We start from the raw sequence: 17,559 nt of genomic DNA, 5'->3' as shown, positions 1-17,559 counted from the left end.
TTCCTACATTGGCACATGAACTGATATCATCTGATTGTAACACAAGTGGAAGTGGAATGGATAAGTAGAATCGATGACAGGTCACTCTCGTCCATCATTTTCTCCACTCCACCCCTATAGCACACTGAACATCTATAGTAACACAATATCTGCTGTCATGTGTTTCCTGAAACCTTTCCTACAAAGTCGGGTGGCTAGGTGTATTTTCAGTGCCACACCTGCTACTAAACAATCATAGAAATATTAAAAAATAAAGCTATATGAATATCATGGGAATGTGAAGGCAGCGATCCTACGTCAGCACCATGGACAGCGTCACGGGTTCCAGACATCTAGCTAAGGCACTGATTGCCTTAGCACTGACTGCATCTTAGCCTAACAGCAGAGCGACGAGTGATAAATGCAGTTTATTTTATAGCTCGGTAATTTAGATTAGTGATAGTCATGGCTTAAGGGAGACTGCACCCTCATGCGCATTCATAGGCATGTTTGAGATGTGTGTGAGCGAGAGTGATAGACAGGGTCAGAAAGAAGGTGGAGTAGTAATTACAGCCTCGCTTTTTACAGGCATCTTGTGTTTTTAATTATCTGAACTCTGCTTTGTCAGTTTTTCTCCTCCTGGACCCATGGGCTATTGGTCCACCCACACATCACTAACATGTTTCACACTCAGACTGGAGGACAGCAAAAGACAGATGGTTTTGAATTCACCTTAGGAGTCTTGATCCAGGGAGTTCAAAACCATGAATATCTTTTAAATCAGTGCTTCAGGGAGTAAGGCTTGTCTGTTTGGCTGTCTTTATCCAGCAAAGCATGCCCACAAATCAACCCAAGCGCACTCACAAATTAATCAAACACGTTAAAAGATTGTATCTCACGCAAGTGCTCCGTGTACAAATTTGCCATAAAATATAGAGTGTTTTCTCCTCTGTGGCAACATCTGGGCTCTATACTGGACTTGAAATATTTTTTTAAAGAAGAATAAATCACATCTGTAACTCAACTAACGAATTAAGCAGGGTAGAATATTCAAGTATCTCTTGAATTTGCGTACCACTTTTAGGAGGTTGATGAACTTTAGAGGTTTTCTAAACCTCTTCTGAAGGAGTGGGTTCAAGTGGGTTTTGGAGAGGCCACTGAGTAAAATAGTTTTTAGAGTAAACATCAAACTTTTAGAGACAGGACAACAGCAGAAGGTGTGTTTTGCATAATCAAACACTTGAAGGAAGGAAGAGACAGAACAAAGAAAGAAGAGATGACTAAAAGAGATAATGACCAGAACAGGAAGTAAGTCCAGGCTTTATTTCTCAGGGACAGCTTAGTGCACATCTTAAATATTTAGATGTATATGAATATAAGCTGAAAAGGCACAAAAATATGCATGGACAGGCTGGAGATCCTGGTTTTCTTACTTTATTATCACCAGATGGGTTTTATAAACACACTGAAAATGGTGTTTCGTTTTTACAAATGCCAATGATGCTGATGTTTACAACCAATCATATTCAACTGTAACACAATGGTATCCTAGAACAACAGAAAGTATAACTAGACCTTCTCAATATTTCTTATTTTTTGCTATGAGAAGAAAGACGTGTGCTTTGTGGAAGGGAAATTCCTGCGTATCTTTCACAGGCTTTTCTTTTCATAGAGGTTGTTCAGTTTACTCATGAGAAGCCATTGTGACAGTCAGTATTGTAGCTCAGACAGTAACAATAAAACTCCTTTACCATTTTTGCACTCTTCTGCTCTTTTGATGTTCTCTGCATCGCTGTATTTATCTCATCTCACCCTCCTCAGTGACATTTGGAAAATGCTACTCACAGCAATGGTGCATTTCTTAGTTCAGAGACTCAAATCTGATCTGTTCTTTGAAGTTCAGTCTTTGGAAAGATTGAAAGGAGAAAAAAAGTTTAGGACTCATTTGACAGTCTGCAAAGTAATTATGTTTTTTTTTCTCTCTTTTTATTTGGGTGTATCTCAAGCCACTTCTTTGTTTTTCCTTGCTGTTGTTTGGAAGCTGTTGATGCCTTGGTGGATATGCTGCACAAATAAATCATACTTTCATAGAGTAAACAAAAGCCGAGTCATGAGACAAAAAACAGGCTGGATGAAAGGAAACTTTACCCTGTTTATGCTTGAAATTCCTGAGAGCACTTGACGGAAAACATTTTCTAGACTTTGACTGTTTATTTATTTATGTTCAACAGGTAAGAGACAAGACAAGATGACAATGAATGTTCAGTGTTTCTTAGGGGAAATGAGACTATAGATATAGGCAATGGATGTATTACATTTGTCTGGTCTTCATTAAGAGCTGAATAAATGGATTGCATGAATTACTTTTCAAAGACAGAGGAAAGTTTGGAAGACATTGCTGAAAAGTATTCAGCGTTAGAGTCCAAGGAGGCTCTTAGGAGGAGACAGTTTCATATCTAGTGCTTTAAACAGACTTTGATCATAAATAATGATAAATCATAACCTTCATTGCCAAGAGTTGGAAAGTTCCATAGCCTACAGTAGGCTAATTAAATGGCTATAACAGGGAGTTAGCTTAGCCCACAGCAAGTGGATAACTAGATACCATCTGCCTCTCTCCCATGGTAACAAAATCCACTTTTTTAAAAAAAAGTACACATTAGTTTGCTATCGAGGTGCCATCAGACAAGTGTTGTTAGTTCACATTCAGACAGAGGGTGGCATGGTGGTACAGTGTTTAGTGCTGTCGCCTCACAGCAAGAAGAGCCTGTGTTCGAATCAGTGATAGAAAATTCTACATGGGAGGGCAAAGGAGGGGCAACAGGTCTGGGCAGGGTGGCACATACCTCTTCAGCGAAGCATGTGAGAATCCCCTATATGGAAATGGAGTCAAGAAAACATCCACAAAAACACTTTAAGAAAACAAATCTTTTGAACAAACAAGCAATTTTACAAGTATTTTAAGGACATGAAAGTTGGGGGGCCACGGCTCTCAGTTGCTCCCCTTTGCCCCCCTGCAGATCCGACCCTGGTTTGAATCCATTCTGGGACCTTTCTAAGTGGAATTTTTGTGTTCTTCCCATGTATATGTGGGGCTTTTCTAGGTACTCTGGCTTCCTCCCAGAGTCAAAAGACATGCATAGCATTAATTGGCAACTCCTCCCAGTCTCAAACCAGAAATCTTTTTCATGTTAGGAGAATCTGTAAACTACTATATATCTAAATGTCTAAATCTTGGCTAGAAAGCCAATGCTATTTGTTACAGTTTTACTGTTAATGGGGTCTTTGTTCAAAAGTGCATTACTCAGAACATTACCTCCTGGCCCATCGATGCTAAATGATTTCTTGCCTTAAATGTATATTACACTTGATTGGAGTGTTTATTATTTTTCTTACTCAGAGTCATCTTTATTTATATAGAATGAGAAATTGGTTTCTGAAGCGTCTGAAGTTGATGTCATCGTCTTGTTTTCCCTTCTCCCTCTAGAAGAACACGGATTGGTGATGAGAAGAGCTGATTAAAAAGCTATAAAGCTACAGAGGAAGAGGGAGAAAAAGCGACAGATTATTTATGACAACGAAATAGAGACGGTGAGGGATATTGCACTGGGATCATCTCCTTGTGGGCGGACTTCCTCTTGAGTATTGGTTTTGATAGCTGAGTGAGAGTTTACTTGGAGAGACACTCGTGGCTGATAATGAGTAATGCAGTCAATATTCTCGTGACAGATTAGACCTGGATACATAGCAATGCAGCACTGCTCCAGCTGCATGCTTCAAATGAAAGATCTGGCCCAGGGGATCAGTTGGTCATCTGTTGCACGGCTCCCAGAGTTTGTTTCCAAAGCTAATCAGTCAAGACAGATTGAAGTTCCAGCCGACAGGGAAAAATGCCATTAAATTCAGAGTTAATGAAAACAAAGCAACTCCCTCTCCTTACGTTCTGTCCTCTTTGCTTGCTGTATTTATAGAGAAAACACATAATTAATTTTTAACCAACTGACAGGCCAGCCAGATTGCTTTTGGATCATAAAAGCAGATACAAGTATATCAGGTGAAATATAATATCATCTGGATGAACGTCTTTCTCTTACAAAGAGTAAAGGGAAAAACTCAGCAAAAACTGGAAAACAAAATGTAACATAAGCCGACACTTGAAGAGAAATTTTGGGTGAGATTTAAATTGATTCAATTTCAATTACGGTCATGAGTGCCTTAGCCCACCCTGTGCTTTCAACCTTCTGATATCTTCTTAAACGTCACATGCCTAATATCTAGTAAGTTGGTACAGATGACCAGTCTAGAGCGTGTTCTGTGCATTTCCACCATAACAGACTGGCGGCAAAAAAATAGCATCATCGCAAGAGCATAAAATTGGAACAGTGGATGTTTGTGGGTGTGAGAGAGATTATTGCATTCCAACAATTAGCAGATGTAGCCCATGATTTTCTTCTCATTGAAATCACCATAAATCCTGCTATGTAATGCTAAACTACATGCAATTGTTTCTGAAATGACACCCAGACTAAACTGTGCATGCTTGTACAGGGTCTAAATTCTCCACATCATCTAGGCCAATTAAAGTTTTTATGTTTTCTGTCATTAACAAAGCAACTTCCCATCAAGGGTAAATGACCCGCAGTTACAATTTGAATAGTATCTGAATTGCAAAACTGTATCCTTCCCATTGTATCCCAACTGTGGCTCTTAAAAGCATCAATGAGCTGTTATTTAATTATAATTATTATATAAACAATCATGCAAAACTTATTATTACTTATTATTTATGCTAAGCCTTTCCAATCTCACATGGGTCATACACTATATTGCCAAAAGTATTTGCTCATCTGCCTTCAACTTGAGTGACATCCCATTCTTAATCCATAAGATTTAATGTGATGCTGGGCCTGCCTATGCTGCCATAACAGCTTCAGCACTCCTGAGAGGGCTTTCCACAGGGTTTAAGAGTGTTTATGGGAATTTTTGAGCATTCTTCCAGAAGTGCATTTGTGAGGTCAGACACTGATGTTCAATGAGAAGGTCTGGTTCGCAGTCTCCGCTCTAATTTGTCCCAACGATTGTTTATCGAGTTGAGTTCAGGACTCTTTGCAGCCAAGTCAAGATCTTCCACACCAAACTATCTCATCAATGTCTCATCGGTGGCACTTTCAAAGATTCAAGATTTAAAGTGTTTAGAGTACGGGGCTTAGAGTACGCTTGGGGAGTGTGATCGTGTGTACAGCGTCTCTTTATGTCTGTCTCCACGTTGGTTGAGTGTGGAGTAAGTGTATATGAGAGCATGAGGGTGGGAATGGATGTTTGTATATGTGTGTGCCTGTATTTCTGTGTCTATATGTCAGGTTGGGTGTCAGGCGCCACCTCTCTGGGGACATCTTAGGCCCTCCAAGGTATGGAGGCCTATCTCCCCCTACCACCACTTCCCCTGCCAGTGGCGGACTCCCTCAGACATCGGTGCGTTGGTGGTTCTTTGTGTCCGGGGATGGGCGTCCAGGAGCACACCGGCTCACTCCTTGGCGGCCGCTTATCGGGGCCTGGAGCCTGGGGCTTGCTCGGGCCACTTCGGAGGTGGGGTGCCCCCGGCCTCTCGGCCTGGGGCTCGGTCACTCAGGCGCGTCACTGCAACTCCCCCTGGCTTCTGCTCCACGGCTGCTGAGTGAGCCCTCATCTGGGACTCTCCTCAGCTCTTTCTGGGACAGTGGGGCGGCTGCCCCTCTGTTGGTCTTCCTTGGTCTCTTGTGTTCTGGGGGCCTCTGGATGTCTGGAGTTTTGATCTCCTCCATACCTGCTTCATGCCCTGGAGGACGGGGCTGTGGCCCCCCCACACCCTCTAGCAGATCATTACATGAAGGAACCTTTTAAAAAACAAAAAACAAGCGCGTCCATGCTCACAGGTGTACACACGGGTGATCACACCCACAAACTACACCCTTTTTGGCTCCTACCTCAAAGCACACTGTGTTCTGTTGATCTTATGTGCTGCACAATAATGTTTAACATTTAGTATTTACTGTCATATTCCCATATATCATTGTGATGTTGTTTATTCTATTACTCTTGTTCTCTTCTGCTTGTTTTCTTTTTTCTTTCTCAGCAGGTGATCCAGGTGATTGATATATGCATTTTTTTTCTTTTTTTCTTCTTTTTTTTCTTTTTCTGCTCATTCTGTTGGTTTTTGTCTTTTGCCCTTCTCCCCCGTCCCTCTTCTCAGCTGTTTCTCTTTCCCTCTTTCTTTCTCCCCTTCTTTCCCCCAATCAAGTCTGTCCCATATTCAGTAAGTGAAAATAAAATAAACAATAAAAGGTGAATCAAATGGACCATTACGGCAAGGCTGGGATGGTCAATTTGGTAAAGTAAATCCGTTGGGCATCTTTCTTTGCCTTTAGACAACAATTCTGATGGCAAAAGAGCCAAACGGGACAGGCAAAAAAAAAAAAAAAAAAAAAAAAAAAAAGATTTAAAGTGTTTATTGTCATGTGTCACAAGAGAAAAGGCATTTCTCTGTGCAATGAGAGTCTTTCTTTGCTGTCCACCCACAGATGCCGATGCCCAAAGCCGACCTTGCTTTGGGCACTGGTGCACAGTCATGTTGGAACAGAAAGGGACCATCCCCAAACTGTTCCCACAAAGTTTTGAGCATGAAATTGTCCAAAATGTATTGGTATTCTGACAGAGGAAAATTTAGCAGCATGGAAATTTCATAACTGGACATGTTGCACAGGTGACATTCTATCGTGGAATGCGCTGAGCTTCTGAAAGCAATCCAAATCTTTTACAAATAGTACAAATGGTGCTTGTTTACACCTGTAGCCATGGAAGTGCTTGAAAGACCTGAGTCCAATGATTTGGATGGGTGAGTGAACATTTTTGGCAATATGGTGTGCACACTTTACAAAGAAAACAAAGGGTCTTCAAATTTTAAGACACTGAATTGTGCACCAAGCTAATGAGAGTAATGCTGGCAGCTCTTAATTCTGAAATGGCTCAAATAACAACTGCTCAAGATTGTAACAAATCTTAATTTCACAAGTTGGCTGAATAAAAATGAACTTTTTGTTTAATTTAGTGAAAAATATTAAATTAGAGACAAAAGAGACAAACAAAAATGAACTGAACTGAGCAGAAAATTATCTGTATGACCACGTTTTCTGCTGCTTCAGACCAAACTTATATAAACACCAAGTAAAAAGCATCAAGAGCAAAATAAGCATTCCTTGAATCTTCAAAAGAAAAGGAGAGAGGGAGCTGTGTTTTAGTGCACAACAGGATTAAAGTCGGCATAAATGCTGAGCATATTTCAGGCTTTGATATGAGAGGTGAATTAAAACTTCAAGAGTACGAAAGTGGAAGCAAAACTCTCACCCTACTACTGTGGGTAGCTTTTCATGTTTGTTCCTGTATTTGAGGTTTTGCTGAGACTAAAAAGAAAAATTTGCCAACCTTCCAAATCATTTTTCATAGCTGCCCTCTACAGACCTCTGAAAACAGCTTCAGCATCTGAACACCTCAAAATATTACCCAAAATATTTTCTAAAATATTTGCTGATGCAGCAAACCCAGAGCAGCTCCGCACTCCACCTTTTCTTACTCTTCGTCTTTGCCTCCCATTAAAGTAACATGATGAAATCACAATATCTTGATCTCTGTATAAATGAGAACATGGTGTGCTCAGCAAGCGTCCTTCCCAACATGAATCCAGACTTTTATCTTTAAAAAACTTTTGTGTTGTTCGCCCACACCCCTCCCAGCACCCACATCTTTTATACAAACCAGCAGAGTCCTCTATCCCAAAGCACATTTTTAATACATCAAAAACATCAGAAGCACTCCTGTGGGTGACATTATATCCATAACTACCTGTGCAACATAGGAAAAAGTTTTTAAAGTCTTCTTCCTCCTTAGTGGGTATAAGAAACAATGTGGTCCAATTCTCTAGATACAATCAAAGAGTTCTGCTTTTAGAGCAGGCAGATGAACAAATGCACTCAGACAGAGGATTTGGGACTCCTCTGCCTTTGTGTGAAATATTACAGACCTGATTGGAAGTGACACAGCTATAATTCAGCAGTGTGAGAGGAACCATAATTCAGTGAGAAGAACACACACACACACACATGCATGCACGCACACACACACTCACAGAGACCATATGGGCACTTCTAAGGTACAGATAATTTTCTCCTGTTTTACTCAGTATATCTTTATACAGCAAAATCACTTAGAATTTTACAGCCTTCTGGCAGGATGATAAAGAATGGAAATAAGAAATAATAAACAGCAAATGTAAAAGGCAAACAAAAACATTAGATGATGGATGGATACTTACACAACATTTGGTGATGAATTAGACTAAAGCGAAACAGGACTAGTGTGTTTTAGCCTTTAAGCTCATTTAGATTCTTTTTTCTTTTTTTTTTTGCTTTGTTTTTTTTTTTGTTAGAGCTATGAAATACACAGTTGATCTTAAAGTACATTGTTATTAAGCTAGAATATATGGAAAAAAATCTTTTGTGGCTGATGCTAATGTCAGAATCCAAAATGCATACTGTTAAATCCCAAAGGCATCAAACAGAAATCCAGATCCAAAAGGAACAGGTGCTGAGACAAAGACTGAAGGTATTTATGTACAGTATTTATGCACAAAAAAGTAATCAGGGAATTGAAGGGTAAAAAGACAACAAGACTCAGGTATAGATAATCAAAGACCATTAGACAGGATGGGTAAGTAAAATTAAACATAACACAATACAGACAAATAACTTCAAAATAAAACAACAAGTGAGAAAAGTAACCACAAGGGGTAGTGAAGACACACAAATGAACTACACATAAAGGAACCGACACAGGAAGATGAGGCAGGATACAGTGCAGGAACTTTCTATAACTAGAACTGAAAATGCTAGAAATAACTGAGAATTCAACACCAAACATCAGATACAGGAATGAAAGACTCACAATAATATCAATAACCTAAAACTTAAAAAGAATAACTCACAAAAGCAGAACAAAGCCCACAGCTATGCAGTCTGCCTTTATAAATGTTTGTGAAAGAATGGCTTGTTCTAAAGGGCTCACTGTGTCCAGGTTTGGTAGTGTAACAGGACACCACCATCTCACCAAGAAGTTCTGAAATTCTTTTCCTCAGTGATACGATCAGCTGTAAGTGGTATTATAGCAAAGTGGAAGCATTTGGGAACCATGGCAACTCAACCATGAATAGGAAGACCACATAATGATAAGGTGCATATTGGGTAAAAGTTGCCACTCTGCTGACACACTAATGCAGAGTCCCAAAAGTTCCTCTGACATCATGATCAGCACAAAAACCGTGTACCAGGAACTTCGTGGCAAGGGTTTCCATGACCCTTGCCACAAAGGCTCATGGTCTTGTAGGTGTGACGTGCAAGTGCGCCGGTGTGTTTGTCGATCTAGTGTATGTTGTGATTCAGGACATTTTTACAACCTTTTAGATGGACTTGCTATTATGAAACAAAGGCACTTTATGTGCATTCAGGGATCTACTTTTTCTTCATTATAGTAATACAGAAAAAGACAGACACCATGCTAATGTTCTTCTAATCTCCTTGGATTAATTAGCTTGTGAAATAGGCCAGGCCGTACTGAGTTTCTGGATTATGTTGAAAGGAACATAAAATAATGATTTCCTGTGAGTATAAATAATACATAGCCCTGTGTTGAAATTCCTGAACACAAACACATGTATACTTGCAAGTGCAAACACACACACACACAGTGGACTAAAGCGCTCACGGAAGCCGCTCTGTAGAACATTTAGTTTGTGAGTGAAATGTATTTCCCCAGAGTGTACATTTTAGATGTAGTTGGGGGAAATTTCTTTAATTACTGCAACCCTGAAGCAGTCTAACCAAAGCTTGAGAGGTTGTATGACTAAAGCAGGAGCAATAATTCAACGTAATATACTCTGCAAAGGAGTTAAATTGACACAGGGGATGATTTGTTTCATCCAGCTTGAGCTAGATTTGCCTGTAATTTTATTAAACTTGAATCTTGCTTCCAAATTTCGGTAGTGTCAAGGTTTTTGCTGCATTGTGATGTAATATCCTGATCCCAGAACAGCACATGTCACTATCAAGTTCCTGAAAACACCTGTAACCCTCTGTTCCGGGTTTGTTCTTTCCTCTAATCACTGTCTGAAGATGGAAACTTAAAAGCACAAGTTGCAAAGCTTGGTCATTTTAAATCACATATGGAGGCAGTTAAATCATATTATAATAATGAATCCTTTTATCTCGATATACCGTAGCTATTCGGTAGAGTAGGAAGTAAAGCGGTGATGATTGAGAACAATTAGACTCTCACTGAGCATGTTCTTCCTTGTCATAAAAGAGAATGACTTTATTATTCTGGGTTCTTTTTCATTCTCACTTAACATTTGAAATAAAACTCACAATTGTCACAAATGCTAAAGTTTTCACTTAAAGTGTTTGCCTCTACTTCGTAAACCATCCAGCCAGTTATTACTCAGACTCTAATTTCCTGCCCCTCCTTCATACTTATTCCCCTGTACGTCACTCTTCTTTTCTTGTGCTGAAACAAAATCTAGCTATTAGCTCTTATCGTCTCATTCTGCAGACAATAGCTGCACTGAAATGAGTTCATGGTTCATGGTCGCTGTGCTTTTAATCACAACCCTGGACATTAGCCATTAGAGGAACCAACAGCTGTGCTTACACCCACCAAGCTCACAATAAAACCCAGATGGCTATTATGGGAGGTTCATTTGGCGAGGCTGAGGTTACTAATAAGGCTCTCTTATTAACATGGGGGATCAAAACAGGGCATTAGCCGGGATATGGAAGATAGTTTCCCTATCATTTTGACAAGCAGGATTATCCGGCCTTCAGCAGACACCCAAGAAGACACACAGGCGCTGAGTGTTGTAATTGTCCTTATAGCAAAGACAACAGTGAAAACATGGTATTACATACAGATGAGGACTGAATTATTAGGTGTCCTATGACAATTTCATTTTTGTAAGTATTTCTCAAGCAAACTTTTATTTTGGATGCTTACATTATTTTTACTTTGCACACATAAACAAAGTTATTTCATAAAACCTAAAAAAAAAAACAGGGTCAAAATTGTTAGCCCCTCTGATGCTAATAGTAAATTGTGTATCCTTTTTGCTGGATAACAGCCTGTAGTTGTTTGTTATAGTTCACAGTCATCTCCTGATCGATCCCAGCCCATTCTTCTTCTGTGAATCTATCAAGTTCCTCCAGATTTGATGGCCTTTTGGCATTGACCTTGGTCTTTAGTTCAACACACAGATTTTTAATTGGATATAATTCATCATTGGGGTTACTGTCGTACTGGAAGATGAACCGATGGCTGAGACCCAGTTTTGCTGCTGACTACTTGAGGTTTTCTTTCATAATCTTTATAAGATTCTCAGTTCCAGACACACTGATGCATCCCCACAGTGTAATCCTCCCACCACTGTGGGTGTGGGTTGTCACCTCTCCCTTCTTTCTTTAAACATAAACAGCAGCTCCAAAGAGCTCCAGTTTCATCTGATCTAACCAAAGGACATAGTTCCAGTACGCATAATCTCACTCCAGGTTGACCTTAGTTTACTTCAGTCTGGCTTGGATGTGTCCCTTCTCCAAAAAGTGTTTTTCTTGGTCTACAACCTTTTAGTTTGTTCCTGTTCAGCGTTCCAGTGATTGTCTGCTTTGAGACAACAATTCCCAACATGGCTAAGTCATTCACTGGTGTCCTGGCAGTTATTTTGGGAGTGTTTAAACACGTGTCTCAGGCTACGTCCACACTAATGCGTTTTCATTTGAAAACACATAATTTTCTCTCCGTTTTGGCCTCCCGTCCACATTGAGATGGCGTTTTCCTCTAAGGAAAATGCACTGTTTTTCAAAACGCTCTCGAAAACGAATACATTTAAAGACTGTGCTTATGCGTCGCAGTGTGGACAGTGAAAACGGAGACTTTGGAAAACGATGAGGCACGTTAGTCATATGATGCAGTCATGTGACCAATTAAACAAAGATAGCGGAGGGCAGTTGTTTGTTCTCAATTTTGACAGCCCTATTAAAGATTATTAATATCACTTTGTACATGCTTCAGATGGCTTTTCTTCGAATTCTTTAATTCGTCCGTTTCAATGTGGACGTGGAGCGTTTTCAGACGAAAACTCAGTTTTCAAATCTATCCAGGCTAGTGTGGACGTAGCCTCAGTAGTTTCTGTCCACTGTCTTTGCAGTCTTACACTTCCTATGTGTGCCAGGTTTGTCCTCATCTGGAATATTCCTACCTGGAATACTCCAGTACTTTAGGTCACGTCACATTCTGGATACCTTGAAAGTCATATGTCAGAATGAGTGAGGAAAAACGGGATTTGTTTTTTTGTTCTTAACAATGAATAGCCATTCAGGTATCCCTGGCAATACAGCATGATACTTATTTTGTTGCACTTAAAACAGCACTGCAGCACCTTCATGGATAGAGCCTGGTCAGTGCTCTGCATGTGGCTTATTTAATTAGTCACAAACACACAACAGTGACAGTACAGATTGAAAGTTTTACAGTTTTACTAGTGTTTATGTTCAGTGCCACCATCTTGGATTGTTAGCTTGGAGTTGTTGGCCTTTTTAAATGTGAAATTTGAGTTGAGGGAGTCTTCCAGATTCAAACTGACTGCAAACTCTGAAATTCCGACTTAGACTTTACAATTTTTCCCTAGTCAAAGGTGTGTAGACTCTTAAGCTGCATGTATTTCAACTGTTGACTCATGCCACTGCAGCAAAATAAGGTTTTTCACTTCACCTGCAAAAGGTTGTTGATTCCAGCTAGAGACACAAAGGAAGAGCATCTGTTGTGCAGCTCCAAATGAAAACATGCAAAGCTGACTCCCGTGGCAAAGGAATACCTGAAAGCAGCTTTCTTGTCTCGTTTTATTGTTGTGGCCAACTATCACCTGACCACCCGATTGTTACAAATTCCATCCAATGTTTTATAGAAATGAAATATATTTATCTTAAAACTATGCTAGAAAAGTGCTGTCTCAGTTTTGGTTTGGAATACAGTTATGCTAGTTGTTCTTTCTTTTCCAGTTTTTATGCTAACCTCAAGAGCTGCTGATATTGAACCAAGAGTGATATTGATCTCTCATTTTGCCAAGGGAGCAAAACAACCTTTTTTCTCGCCGAAACTGACAGTTGTAGCCAGGAGAGGTTTTAGTCAAAACATATAAAAAAAAGTTTAATGAAAAGTGTAGTATAGCTAATTATTGCTTTCCTTGCACTTTTAACTGAAAATTGATTTTCAAAACGGAACTAAGACTTGTGATGGAGGGCTGGATGCCCAAGAAGATAAAAAAGATTTTCCCTTTCACCTTCTTATCTCCAGATCCAACTTTATTGAACTTTGCAGTTCTGCTCTCTGGCTCTCAGGAGTTGCATTGCAGTATCAAGCCTCTCGCTTTTTATCAGCTTATGTTGAAACTGAACAAGTGTTAGAAGTTACAAGACCACAAAGCAAACATACACAAAGGATTACTTGAACACAAACAGGGATTACCCATCGAGGTCTTTATGTATCTGACCTTTGACCCTGATTATCATCTGTCAACATGTGGGAGAGTGCACTAGGAGAAATTGTGATGGAGTAGTTGTTGACTGCATTGCACTAACAATTCGTCGTTGCATGGACAGACTCACTGTCTCTCACTCTCCTTTCAGAGAGCCCCAAAAAAAGAATGATTATTGATTCAGTGCAAACAAACAATATAAAAATTGATGTGTGTGTGTGTGTGTGTGTGTGTGTGTGTGTGTGTGTGTGTGTGTGTGTGTGTGTGTGTGTGTGTGTGGAAATGAAACAGGAGGTGCTGGACAAACAACAACAACTAGAAGACTGCTGTAAATCACTAAAATAAATATGAGAGGAAATTGATCAAAGCCATGAGGCAGCAGTAAGTAAATACAATTCCTACTGTATTAACTGATGCTTTCCTCCTCAAGTTTGTATTTTTTTTTTTTTTTTAAGTCCTTCTTGCCATGCCCTCAAGATCTGAGAAATCTCAGACAGAGCACGATGCATAATTAAGCATAAAAATGGCACATTACTCATGGAAAATTCACAAAAAGCTTTTTTTCTTCTCGCCTGATGTGAGCGCTTCAAAACTTCATCTCACATCAGCCTCATTTTCAAGTCAAATGTAACGCCTCATTGTTCCTTTGTGAGCATCTTGGTTTAAACTCTGCAAATCCACTTTGGTTTTTCTGCCATCGAGTATTGAAAATTTAAAAAAAAAAAGCGTGTTCTAGTGCTCATTAAAAAAGTAAACTTCAGATATACTTTTTTTTTATCACCTAACGTGACAAGGTGCTGATTCTAATTATGCTGGGCCAGCTCAAAATGACCAAAAATTGGATCTTTTTTCTGAGGAGTGAAGGACTTAGAATTGGGAGCCTTAGTTCACAAATAAGCCATCAAAGCTCAACAGGTAATACTGCCATTAAAATAAAACAAAGACCAAATGTAAATGTCGCACATGAGGGTGAGGTGGCACAGATGTGCTATATGTACTTAAATTAAAAATACTGCAAAAAAATAAACTTAATGATGTTACCTCCATTCGGGTGGTCTTTCAAATCTTTATCTTTATTTCGGAGATTGGAAACAAAATGTACCGGGGTGATGTGAGCCATTGTGATTTAGTGAATCCCGGACCCATTAGCTGATCTAAAATCTTACCTTTAGCTCTCTTGGGGGGCCCTAACGTTTGAGGCAAAGTGTTTATTCAAATGTTATTTTATTTTGGGGGTTGAATTTCCATGCCGGAAATAGAAACAACCAATCAAGTGTTCATGCATAAAAATAATCCCTGACTGGGTCTCTTAGGTGTTCTTGTCTCTCCATGTTTTCCTTCTTTCTTCTTGCACTGTTTAATCTGGCATTAAACAATTTGTTTCCCAGATGTTATCTGGTTTCAGCATTAGTTGGCTGCACTGTAGGATTATGTTTATTAATGGAGATATCACAGGAGAAATCTGCACTGAGCACCCTGAGCGGTGCAGTAACATATTGATTTTTGTGTCCAAACCAAAATGTGTGTGCCTGAAACCTTTTCACAAAGGGAACCAAACCGAGGAAATTTTCTTATGAAGCAAACCACTGCCACCAAGTGGGCAAACGTTTTAAATGCATGCTTTGGTGGATGTAGATCAGAGCTGTTGTTAAATGAAGGTGGCAGAAAACACATGATTATCCTGTGTGGCACGGCTCAGTTTTGAGTAAGGAAATGAGATCATAATGACTATCTGGTAATTTCTAAAAGTCATCAGGGTTGCAACATTTTCAGTAATAACTCACTTTCTTTACTTCCTTTCTTGTAGGGTCAAATGTCAGATTGCGTCTGCATCACCATTCTTGTCAGAGAATAATTGGCAGAAAACTGGAAGCCTAAAGAGTCTCACAGGCCTGTTTTGTTTACTGATAAACCTGGCATCCTTGAGATGCCTCTCTGCTTTATCGCTCTGTCTTTCTGAGGCAACTGCAGTATGCTAATCCTTGAAGACTTCAGCTCCCACCTGCCAGCCCTCATTATTTTCATGCTATTTTTGAGATAAACAATGCAGAGTAGCTTAGTGCCAGCGAGATTTCCCTCCATCATACAGTAATGAAGATAGAGATGGCAAACAGGCCCAAAGGCAAAGAAAGAGACTTCATCAAATATTTGCTTATATCAAGGTCAGTTACTTTGAGACTGCACGATGCCGATCACATAACTATTTAAAATGAAAAACTTTTCAAATTTTTATGTTTAAGCTGAATTGCACATGTATTATATTCACCAGCTTTTGATTAGTGCTACATTGCATTCCGAATCATTTATTACAGATGCAGAATATGGTTTGGAATCCACAGGCCCAGACGTCATCACCCACATCACTAAGGCTGTAAACAGCAACAATGGCAAGAACAGTTTTTTGTTTAGATTTCATGTAGGGGAGACCGGGGATAGTTGTAACGTGGGTCAGTTGTAACACTTCCAATTTCTCCAATCAGGGCTAAGTTTCAAATGATGTGATTCATCCTGTACATGCCCAATTCAGTTCTGCTATCACATGTGAAAAATCAGCACATTTTGTCAAACACAGACAATTTAACATGAAAAAAAATAGTAATTTGTATGCCAAAAAGTAAGTTTTTCTACTTTATTTCAAACAGCATTATCTGCTTTGCAGTTAAACTCATCAAACTTAAATTGTGTTATTTGTATGCCTATGGGGATATATTCTGTGTAGGTCTTTAGTGCTAATGTTAGCTAGTTCATGGCTATAGGAGTCTGGGTCAGTTGCAACAGCAACAGTCTGGGTTAGTTGTAACAATAATGCAGATGTTACAACTTACCACACTATTACTTTAACTTATATTAAACAAGTTGTGGATATGACATCAGCAGAGAGAGGTTCACTGGTCACCTTTGTATATGCGGTTAATGCCATGGCAACACAATTCCTCCACTGTTTGTGTTCCCATACATACATTATGCAGACCACTGTGTCAGAGATGGACCAGTAGGACTTACTGGTAGTGGAAATAAATCAGGATGGGTGCAAGAAACAGGTTTCCTCATCTTTCTGAAGCACTTTGCAAACCACACCAAGGTAAGCCATGATAAAAAGTAATGGAATTGCGATGCTGGTGCACAACTACATTTTTTCAGCTTCATTGTTATGTTCAAAATTGGTGCAAGAGTTGTAGGTTATAATGCCCACTGAGCCAATGAGGCCAAACTCAAGGAAGACCAACCAAAATGAATGAAATATTCAGTTGCAGAAAATTCCATAATTTGTCTTTTTTGGGGGGGTTGGAATATGTTCAAAGGCTAGATTTCTGCATTCTGTCACACACACACACAGCTACATAAATGGCTCTAAGTGCATTCGTGTGTTGAATAAAAAAAGATTACATGTTAATGTTTTGTTAGTACCCTTATTTCATTGTGTTACATTTCACCCCAGGATATGTTACAACTAACCCAGACTATGGGGTTAATTGTAACATTTCACTCTTTGTGTTTGAGACCATACCATGCAATGGGTAATTGCGCTGCAGAGAAAATAGCTGCACTATTTAATAGCAGAGACATGTAAATACTTTGCATTACATTTTGAATCCACTACCTTAAAAGAGCTCCAATTTACAGACAGAAATGTCAAAAATGTTACAACTATCCCCGGTTTTTATAAAGCCTTCTTAAGTTAACAAATTGTTTTGCTTCCAGACTTGATGTCCAACCACAGGGCAAGTAAAATCACTGAAGAGTATGTAAGAAACATTGCGCTGGAAACTACCTATTTATAATAACTTGTGAATTTCTACTTGTAGTAAAATTCCAGTGTGGCATCAGCTATTCATTACAAGGGGTTAAATGCTGATTTTTAAACACAAAAAGCTACACAGAGCCCTTCTTCCTTTTCATTACCTCCATCCCTCCCCCAAACTCTTGGATCTCTTGGTCTGATCTCCAACACTTTTATCCGCATGCATACAATTACC

The sequence above is a fragment of the Aulonocara sp. 'chitande type north' Nkhata Bay genome, linkage group LG15 (genome assembly GCF_057382095.1).
Source record: "Aulonocara sp. 'chitande type north' Nkhata Bay isolate Kocher_YH1m ecotype deep benthic linkage group LG15, A_spYH_male_GT1.1, whole genome shotgun sequence".
Lineage (NCBI taxonomy): Eukaryota > Metazoa > Chordata > Actinopteri > Cichliformes > Cichlidae > Aulonocara > Aulonocara sp. 'chitande type north' Nkhata Bay.
The sequence above is the reverse complement of the archived record's forward strand: the minus strand, read 5'-3'. Positions refer to the sequence as shown.